The sequence below is a fragment of the Panicum virgatum genome, chromosome 2K (assembly GCF_016808335.1).
Source record: "Panicum virgatum strain AP13 chromosome 2K, P.virgatum_v5, whole genome shotgun sequence".
In the NCBI taxonomy this organism is placed as follows: Eukaryota; Viridiplantae; Streptophyta; class Magnoliopsida; order Poales; family Poaceae; genus Panicum; species Panicum virgatum.
This window is the reverse complement of record NC_053137.1, coordinates 9616814-9626233: the sequence shown is the minus strand read 5'-3', so window position 1 is coordinate 9626233 and position 9420 is coordinate 9616814.

Here is a 9420-nt window from a genome sequence, read left to right as displayed (position 1 = left end):
CTGGCCGCTCGTCTGACCCTGCACGCCGCCCCTTGGGCACTCCTGTGCTGCGCCATCACCACACCGTGGCTATGCCCAGCACACACGAGCACACCGCCCAGGCTTGAGCCACGCCCTCTTGGCCTGCACACACCGCTGCGGCGCCATGTCGCGTTCGGAGCGCGCCCACACCGCCTCGCGCACGCCCGTGCCTGGCCCAGCTCCGTCTTGCCGCACGCGCGCACGACCTCACCCCGCTCCGCTCTACCACACCGCTCACCGTCTCGTGGCACCGCCGCTCGCCGTCGAGGCCGAAAGGCCACGCCTTGGTTTTGCTCTGAGCTCGCCGCTGCCTCGCCGACCCACGACACGCACGGCTGCCGCGGCCAGGGCCGAGACATCACGTGCGCCTCGCCACCGGCCCGTAGAGACCCTTCGTCGAGCACCTGCAGTGCACACACCATCCACACACCCCGTTCGCGCACACATAGGCCGCACAGGGCACAGCCACATCGGATCTGGTTTCATCCACACCGGATCCCACGCTCACTGACGAGCGGACCCCACTTGTCAGTGGGTGGCGAGCCGCGGACCCACCGACCCTACCCACCAGTGAGAGAGAGAAGGAATCATTTTGGGCCAAGGCCCATTTCCTTTCTAGCCGAGCTGCCAGTCGCTGAGCCGAGCCTAGCTTTTGGGCCGAACTGAGCCGGCCCGACCTAGCTTTGAGCCCAGTAACCAAGCCGCCACTCCCTACTGCCTTTTCCTTTTTACCAGCTGACACGCGGGTCCCATGCGTCAGCCTCAGTGTGCGGCTGACAGGTGGGGCCACTGACCCGTGGACCCCGCTGACCAGGTGTTGACTATTGACTGTGTGCTTTTCTTTTTCCGAAAATCAGTTATTAATTTCAAAAATAGATTTAGGCTTCAAAAATTTATGATAAATTAACCAGAGCTCCAAAAATTATGAAACTAGTTTCATAATTTTTCTAAAATCATGATCTACCCATTAGAGTAGTTTTTGGTGTGATTTAGATCTTATTTGGATACTTTTGTGCACTCTTGCACTTTGGCCCCTTTAGTAATTTGTAGTTGCGAATAGGCCCTTAGCGAGGAGGAGCTGATTGACGCCTCGGACACCTAGAGGACCTAGAATGACGTCTCGGACTACGAGAAGACTCCAAAGACTTAGGATGACTACGAGAAGTTTTAGGTTCACGCCCATCTATGACTTGATTTACCTATTAGGCATTGCTTTCTAGATTGCTATGCTTTATTATTGTTGATGAGATAAACCTGCATAGCCACTTGTGTGCCCTTATTCCTTGAACTCCTAATATAAACCATGTTGAATGGTTGATATGCTTGCATGTGTATGTGTGGGATTTCCTCGTGATATGATAGTCTTGGCGTGAGTGGAGATCCACTATATCAGGAGTTGGTGATTAGGGCTTTTAGCAAGGGGCGAGCAAGTTGACTTTGCTGGGGGAGTGTGTTGGGCACACCCTGCGAGCACCTGTTGCGGGTGCATGTTTGTGACGTTGGACACGGTTAGACTCTTGAGGTGTTTTGTGGGCCTTACCTGTAATGGGTGCCATTCGCGGACTGCTGTGGCGGATACGCATGAGGACGGAGAGGCTCACCCCGGCATATAAGGAACCAGTTGGTGTAACTATGATTTGTGGGACTTTGTGAGCATGCACACCACTTATCCACTATGCGGGTGGATCTGCTCCGAGGCTAGTAAGTGTGGTACGAAGCCTGTAGGCAGATGTAGTATCGGTGTAGTGGGAGCAGGTGTGGACCTGACGTTCCCCGATTCGCGGGATTCATGGGAGTCCTATTCTAGATGGCTTCACAGTCCCGGGGCGACCTCTTGCGAGAGAACGCGCCCAAACTCGGGAAAGCAGGATGGTACCATGGCTGCTAGTTCTTGTTCTCAGTAGACCGGTGTCTCGTTGTCAGTTGGTTGGCCTCTGGCTGGCCGCGATTTGAGTGGGTCCAGGTGTACAACCCCTGCAGGGTGAAATCTATACGTATAGCCGCGTACTCGGTCATGTACATTCCAACTCTTCTGTTACTTCCATTAGTTAGTGTGCCTTGATACTTTTCTACCTCCCTCTAGTCTACTTTCCTGCTTGGATAGCAGCTGAGGTACGAGAAGAGGGAGTTCTCGCACCAACTTGGTTAGATATCAGGGACTTGGGTGAGTCTCGGAGGTGTGGGTTGACCGGGAGTCCGGGATGCCGGAATGGAGTCCGGGATGCCGGAATGGCCCGCGTCAGGTGACTTGGCAGATGATATACTTTGTTGATGCTACGCATAGGAAACCCTAGCCTTATCCGTTCGCTATTTCTTTATACCATAATTCATCCACCTAAAGCTTGCATACGGATGGTGACATGAACCTATCCCGCCCTTGGGGATAGTTTGGTAGATGCAGGATCTGACTCGAAGATCGACGACGACATTAAAGGAAGGACTAAGGACGACTCATGCTTCGCTCAAGTTCACCTTTGGAAGAAGGACATCAAGATGGAGGACGCCCAGAAGTCTAGCTACCGCTTCCGTGTTCTGTTTGTTTTCTCCTTAGCCCAATGGGCTTGTACCAGAATTTCGTACTACAATCCACTGGATTATGTAATAATTAAACCTTTGTTGTGTTTCATCGCAAAGTATGACTGTGATATGTAATTGAAATGAGTTCTGTATGTGATAGCTACTGATCTAGGGACTATCACGACGATATAGGGAGTCGGGTTGTCCGTTTGACAACCCGGTTCATTTCACTCATTGCTCTGCACTTTTTCGCTAGCACGATAGGCACGGACAAGACCACTCACTAATTCGCACTGACGCTCTCATTGTGTACGCTCGGTCATGGCAAGTCACTGGTCCGCGCTGCTACGCTCGCACGCCATACACGGACAAGAGCAGTAATTGATTCCCACTGCCGCGCTTGCTGCCTAGGCACAAAAGTGACAAGTCACTGGTACGCAGTGCTACGCTCGCACGCCTTGCATGGACAAGAGCACTAATTGATTCGCACTGCCGCGCTCGCTGCCAATCCACTTTCGTGGACGCGACTACTCACTACCGCGCACTACTGCGCTCGCACGCCAGGCAATGCGATGACCACTCCCAAAATATGTACAAATATCGGCACGATAGAGCCTCCACCCCACAGGACACTCCCCGGAAGCATGCAGCCGCACAGCAGAACCACCACATCTCTGCACGATGTCTTCCTCAGGATCGACCGACATCCCATGGAACAAGGTGAGGGAACTAGCACCTGAAGGAATGCAGGTGCCTATGTGCTTCTGCGGTTCCTTATGCAAGCTCATGAAGTCAAAGGTTTTGGGCGACTTCTTTGGAATGAGGTTTTTTATGTGCGACAACTACGCGCACGACCTGCCAAAGCATCGCGGCCAGGATAGACCTAAGGTACAACATGAATGTAATGTTTGTAGTTATGGATTTGACAGCAACTTCTAACTTGCGTTGGACATAGAGTCCACCCCCTCTTTGTGATTTCATGCAGTGGGTGGACACAGAGCAGACCCAGCAAGATAAGGAGTGGGTTCAACTCCAAGCAAGGTGGGCAACGGAAAGGTGGTAGCGAATGTTGCACGAGAAAGAGAAAGAGGAGAAGCGCAAGAAAGAGAAAGAAGAGATCCGCAAAAGGATTCAGGAAGTGGAGTGTCAGGAGGCGGAGGAACGGGAAGCGGATAGGGAGAGGAAACGAGAGAGGGCACGCCGTGCAAAGGAAGTAGGGCCCGATGCAATTAGGAAGGGAAAATATCCTCGGTGCACTCAGTAAATCACAAGAGTTGTAGTCCCGGCATTTTATTTTCCCTAAGGCATGTTAGGTTTAGTTTCAGCATGAGGCTATCGTGCTGCACATGCCACTGCACTTCGTTCATCAAGTTTATCATTTTGAGCAAAGGCCTTTTGTGTCATGTTACCATAGTAGTAGAGATGCAATGGTCCGATGCAAGCTTATCTATCTCACCAGCATTTGTATTTTGTAATAGGAGCCGAAAATTTAAGGATCGTTTCCTACTTGTCCTGATCGTCCACGAAGAAACTATGCTCACTACCTGAAGCTGCATGTATAGCTGCATGTAATAGGAGCCGGGAATTTATGGATGGTTTCCTACTTCATTATATGGTATTTACAATACTCGACTTAATTGAACGTGACATAGGGAATTTAAATTACACAACTGGTGCATTGGCACGTAATGGCAGAGGTACCATAACTAAACCTAACATGCCTTGGGAAATTTAAACAACACAATCGCTGCAGTGGCATGTAATGGCAGAGGTGCCATAACTAAATCTAACATGCCTTAGGGAATATAAATGAGTACAAATGATCTAATGTCGTTACAGAAAGCAGTAATCCACTTAGTAGTGATCCCACCTAGCGTACTGAGTTGAACCTTCTCCACAATATCCTCCCATGCTTGTCGGCGGCGGTGGGGTAGGAGAAGGAGGCAGAGGACCATTGTTCTTGTGATACGGGCACTTGCAATAGGGATCAGTGCAGAGTAGTTGCTATGAATCGGTATCATCACTGTTAATGTTATCTTCCATGTCATCGGTGGTCACTACCATTTCTAGATCGAAGATACGATTCTGCAGGTTGTAGATGTACTCCGCGTGCGGATGAATAGGAGGAGGATCAACCCATCTAGCAAATTTGCAGCCTTCCGGAGCCTCGGAAGACTGAAATAAATAAACCCGTGTTAATTTTAGAAAACATGAGAAAGAGTTTGTGGAAACGAAGAGTTATAGCAATTACCCATGCTCGCCGGCATCTAAAGAAGCAACGTCCTCCATCCGTCCCTTCAGCCATCATCTGCACTACGCAGTTCTCACCATGTGAACATTTTGGCCACTCTTCCATGTGATAATCGTATCCCCTCAGTGGGCTGTCTTTGGTGAAATCAGACTTGCACTCAACTAGGAACTCATACACAGCTTCACCAAAGAACTCCGGACCAACAGTAGGTCCGTCCTCCCACACTATAGGAGGACCCTTCCTGCCCTCCTTTCCGCTACCACGGCCGAAACCCTTTGCACTAGAAGACCCTCCAGACTATCTACTTCAGTTGAGTTATGGTTTTGAAGTTGCATCGCAAACGTTGCATGTATATATAGGCACAGGCGTAGTTCGAATTATTCCAATTTTTTTATTCACGGTCCATGGAATGATTGTTCCAAATTTTTTAATCAAAGTCCATGGAACAATATACGTGACTGCTTAGTCCCGGCTGATTTGACCCTGTGAGTTACTGGTCATGCCTTGCAATCATAGCCCTGCACTGGCCTAGCGCTAATAGCCCTGCACCAGCCTAGAGATGATAGCCCTGCACCGGCCTAACTCTGATAGCCCTGCACCAGCCTAGCGCTAATAGCCCTGCACCGGCCTAGAGATGATAGCCCTGCACCGGCCTAACTCTGATAGCCCTGCACCGGTCTAGCGATGATAGGCCTGCACTGACCTAGCAGTACGAGCCTATGCAATGTCATGATTTCAATGGATAGGGTAAAAGCCAACACAATGACATGTCATACACCGAATCCAAAGCTGCCACACATATAACCCAACATCATACGAACACATGCAATCCTAATGATATAGGTACATAGTACTGTAATTAAATTCTAGACAAGTCACGAAAATGGAATCCTACCGCTTCCTCTTTGTTAACTGATCCGTAGGAAACGTGAACTTGTCACGGTGTGCGTGGCGATCACGGGGGGGGGGGACGGTGCAGTGGAGTGGAGGCCTCTGGCAGCTCCTGGGTTAGCTGAGTCGGTAAGGGGGCTCCGGCAATCTCGTCGCCACCAAGGAGGTCCGCTTCAGGCCACATGTCCTGGTCGGCCGCGAAGAAACTATGCTCGCTACCTGAAGCTGCATGTATAGCTACTTGTAAAAGCAAATTGCGTTAGACACAGAATCTGATTAATTGTAAATAATTGTAACACAAAATGATTATACGTACCAGCAGATCCGGTCGGCATAGAAGTTCCTGCACACTCGCCAGCTGAAGGAGTTGTGTCTAATATACCAGCGTGGGCGGTGTGCGCGGTACTGGACCTGTGCTGTGGAACTGCCGCGTCCGTCGTGCCCCTGCACGAAGCACGACGTACTCCCCAAATGCAGCGCTGTGCGAGTCGACGTAGGCCACTGGCCAACTCCATCCTCGCGACACGAGGCGGGTTGGCCTCGAGACGTTCTGCGTACGCAATCAACTCCTCGCTCACATCGCTGCATATATCCATCTGCAAAATGAATTGTAAAAAGATGTAGTAGGTGAAGCATAAGAAGGACACAGTTAACAATTAGTTCGAAATGAAAAGTTGTCGAGCACTTACGAGAACGTGAAAAGCTGCTGGTGACTCTATGGCAAACATCTCCGTAATCTCTGCATGGTGGGGCTCGGGGTCCTCCGGGACGGGGAAGCACCGCCACCATGTGGCGCCGTGGTACCATCTCAGGTACGTGATGTAGGTGGACACGTCGTACGGTAGTGCAGCCTGGTGTACCTCCTCTGCAGCGTGATCACACTGTTGCGCCCACAGCTCAATCTTGGATGCCCAAGAAGCCTCGTACGCAATACCTTGCCCTTTTCTCGTGAGACTGCACAAAATTAACAAACTTTCAATACTTTCAAATATTGTACAGTTCGTGTATAGATAAATAACAACCAATTTAAAGACTTATAGGTGCGAACTTCTGTCGATCTGCTCTCGTGGTAGTGAAAACTCCTGCCTCACACCTAGCTGCCGCATCACTCGGTGCACGCAGTAGGGCTCCACAAAAATATCAAAAACCAAAGGCTTCTTCGTGAACCAGTGCTACTGGTCATGGTAGCACAAGAAGGACAAACATTATAGAGCGCGTGCTGCAGTCAAGGCTGCAGTGTAAGGGTTCCACCGAACCTTGTCCGCAGTCAACTGGTCAAAAGCCGCGACAAAAGCTGGATACGTCAAGCGTCCAGTGCTTGTAGCCCACCTAGACTGCAGACAATTCAGTAGTTAGAATTTATTTAATAGCAGGTATGCTCTTTTATGATAAAAAATAAATAAATTGTACTTATGTTTCTTTTTGCCTAGATCGTCCCCATGGTCGGCCAATCGATGACGTCGATCGCACCATCCGCGTCTAGGTGGTACATGGCATTCTTGTACGGCTCGTAGCTCGAAAGCTGAGGCCGTTCGATGTCGAACCTCTCGAATGACCACACCATAAGCAACAACGAACAACTATCCAACGTACCGGTGGATGAGTGCCGTGTGCACACATCGCACAACGCTCTGTCCGTGGCACTGAGTAGGGCGGATCCCCAACTGAACTGAGGAACCGCGTCCTCTGGAGCGTTCACAATCTGCTGAGCAAACCAAACCAAGTGCTTGTCGACACTGTCGTGGTGCGAAGTAGTAAACATCATCCATCCGAAGAGCCACAACAGATATGCCTCCAGGTGCATGCTCACCCTCCAATCCTCGGCATCAGCAGCCAGGTGCTCCGGTCGGAACTGAAGGAGCCAAGCCTTCGTCGGCCCGTGCTTCTCAGTAAACTCCGTCTGAGGTGGCTCGTCCTCGGCCGGCTCGATAACCCCAGCAATCCTGTCTAAGATCTCCTGCCTCCAGTGAGGCCCAATAGCTCGAGCTGCGACGGCTCGGCCAGCGTGTGGCAAACCAAGCAGCAAAGACACGTCCGGTAGTGTCAGCCATCTCTCCAAAGTGCACGATCAACCAGAAAACGAAGACTGCCCTCTCTTATCAGCTCCACCAAACGGCACAACGGTAGCAACCCGGACGCGCTCAACCTATACAAAATAAGTGTATTAGATTACCACTTAAAACTATAAAGATGAAATGAGTACTCATTGACACTACTTTACAAACCTGGGTAGCCAACGTGCGTGTAGGCTCCAGCACTCGTCGTGCGCCCATAACCTCAACGGCGGAGGTAGCTATCCGTCAACCAAGTTCTAACGGTGCTTCGCATCAACCACCGGATCGACCAGCTCTAGGTTGCCATACCTGCAGCAAGAACACATGTGTTGAACAAATGTAAGCTAGTGAAGACAATACTTAATTTTAAAAAACAAAGGATACAGAACCATAAACAATGAAATATAGTACAACAATGATGACATATGAATTAGCGACAATACAAGATAGAATATAGTACAACAACGATGACAATACAAGTACTGAAATGTTCAAACCATAAAGTACACCTTTGGTCCATCCATAAACTACGATTATAGTACAAACAAAAAACACATACAGTTCAACCATAAATTACATATCTGATGCAAATGTAAAACACATAGTCTTGAAAGTGATACATGTAGGAGGTCGAAAATACATCTTCTTAATGGTGCGTTGTGGAACATGCCTTTCCGCCGTCCCTCCAGCAACCCTATGTGTCGGGTAGCTTTCGCAATCCTTGCAACAATGGCCAGTTTCACCACATGCCAAGCAAATTTTTTCACCACCTCTAGCCTCTGAAGCATCCATGTCGTTTCTAATATGACGACTCTTCCGACGGCCTCGGTGAATTATCTTCGTGTCCGGATCGGGTATCCAATCCGGGCCATTCACCGGAGGCCTAGTGAAGTCAGCTAGCGCTCTCCAACCATGAAGTTCGCCACTCCAAGTGGCCAGCACTGCCTCCTTGAGATAATACGGCGACACGTATGTCCCCTTAATTCCTTCCTTCCCACGAGCAGCATACACATGTGAACAAGGAATGTGTAGCAGCTCAGGTTTGTTGCATGTGCAGACACATCGATTTGTTTCTGGCCACAGCTGACATTCCATGGTCACTGTAGTATTGCCGATCCCCACACCCCCCTTGTCTCGCACCGTCACCTCAAAAACAAAATCTTGGTTGCCTATGAATTCCACTCGATGTACCATCCCCTTGGCACTTATTTTGTCTAATATCTCTATCATTTTGTTGCAATACACTATTTGAGGATTTCACACTGCGATTGAAGCTTTCTGAAAGCATTCACGAAGATATGCCACTATACCTCGAAGAATGCACTCAACAATTGCCACTAGAGGAAGTGAGCGGCATGCCTTTAGTACCCAGTTGTAGACCTCAGCAAGATTTGTTGTCATAATTCCGTGCCTTGATCCATTGGTATCTGCAATCAAAGCACATTTCTCTAGGGGCTCATTTTTTATCCACTCAGAGAAGCATTTCACCGATCTTCCCCCCTTCCGTCTTCGTGTGACGCGTGCAGGCTCGCCCTCAATTGGTTCTAACCCCTGTGGTTCCTCTTCACGTGCCACAACAGGTTTCTTCCGAACATCCTCCATATGACTGGTTGTCAGCTTATCGAGAAGGGCCCATAATTCATCAAACTTGCAATGCTGATTCTGTTTACACAATTTCTTGAAGAG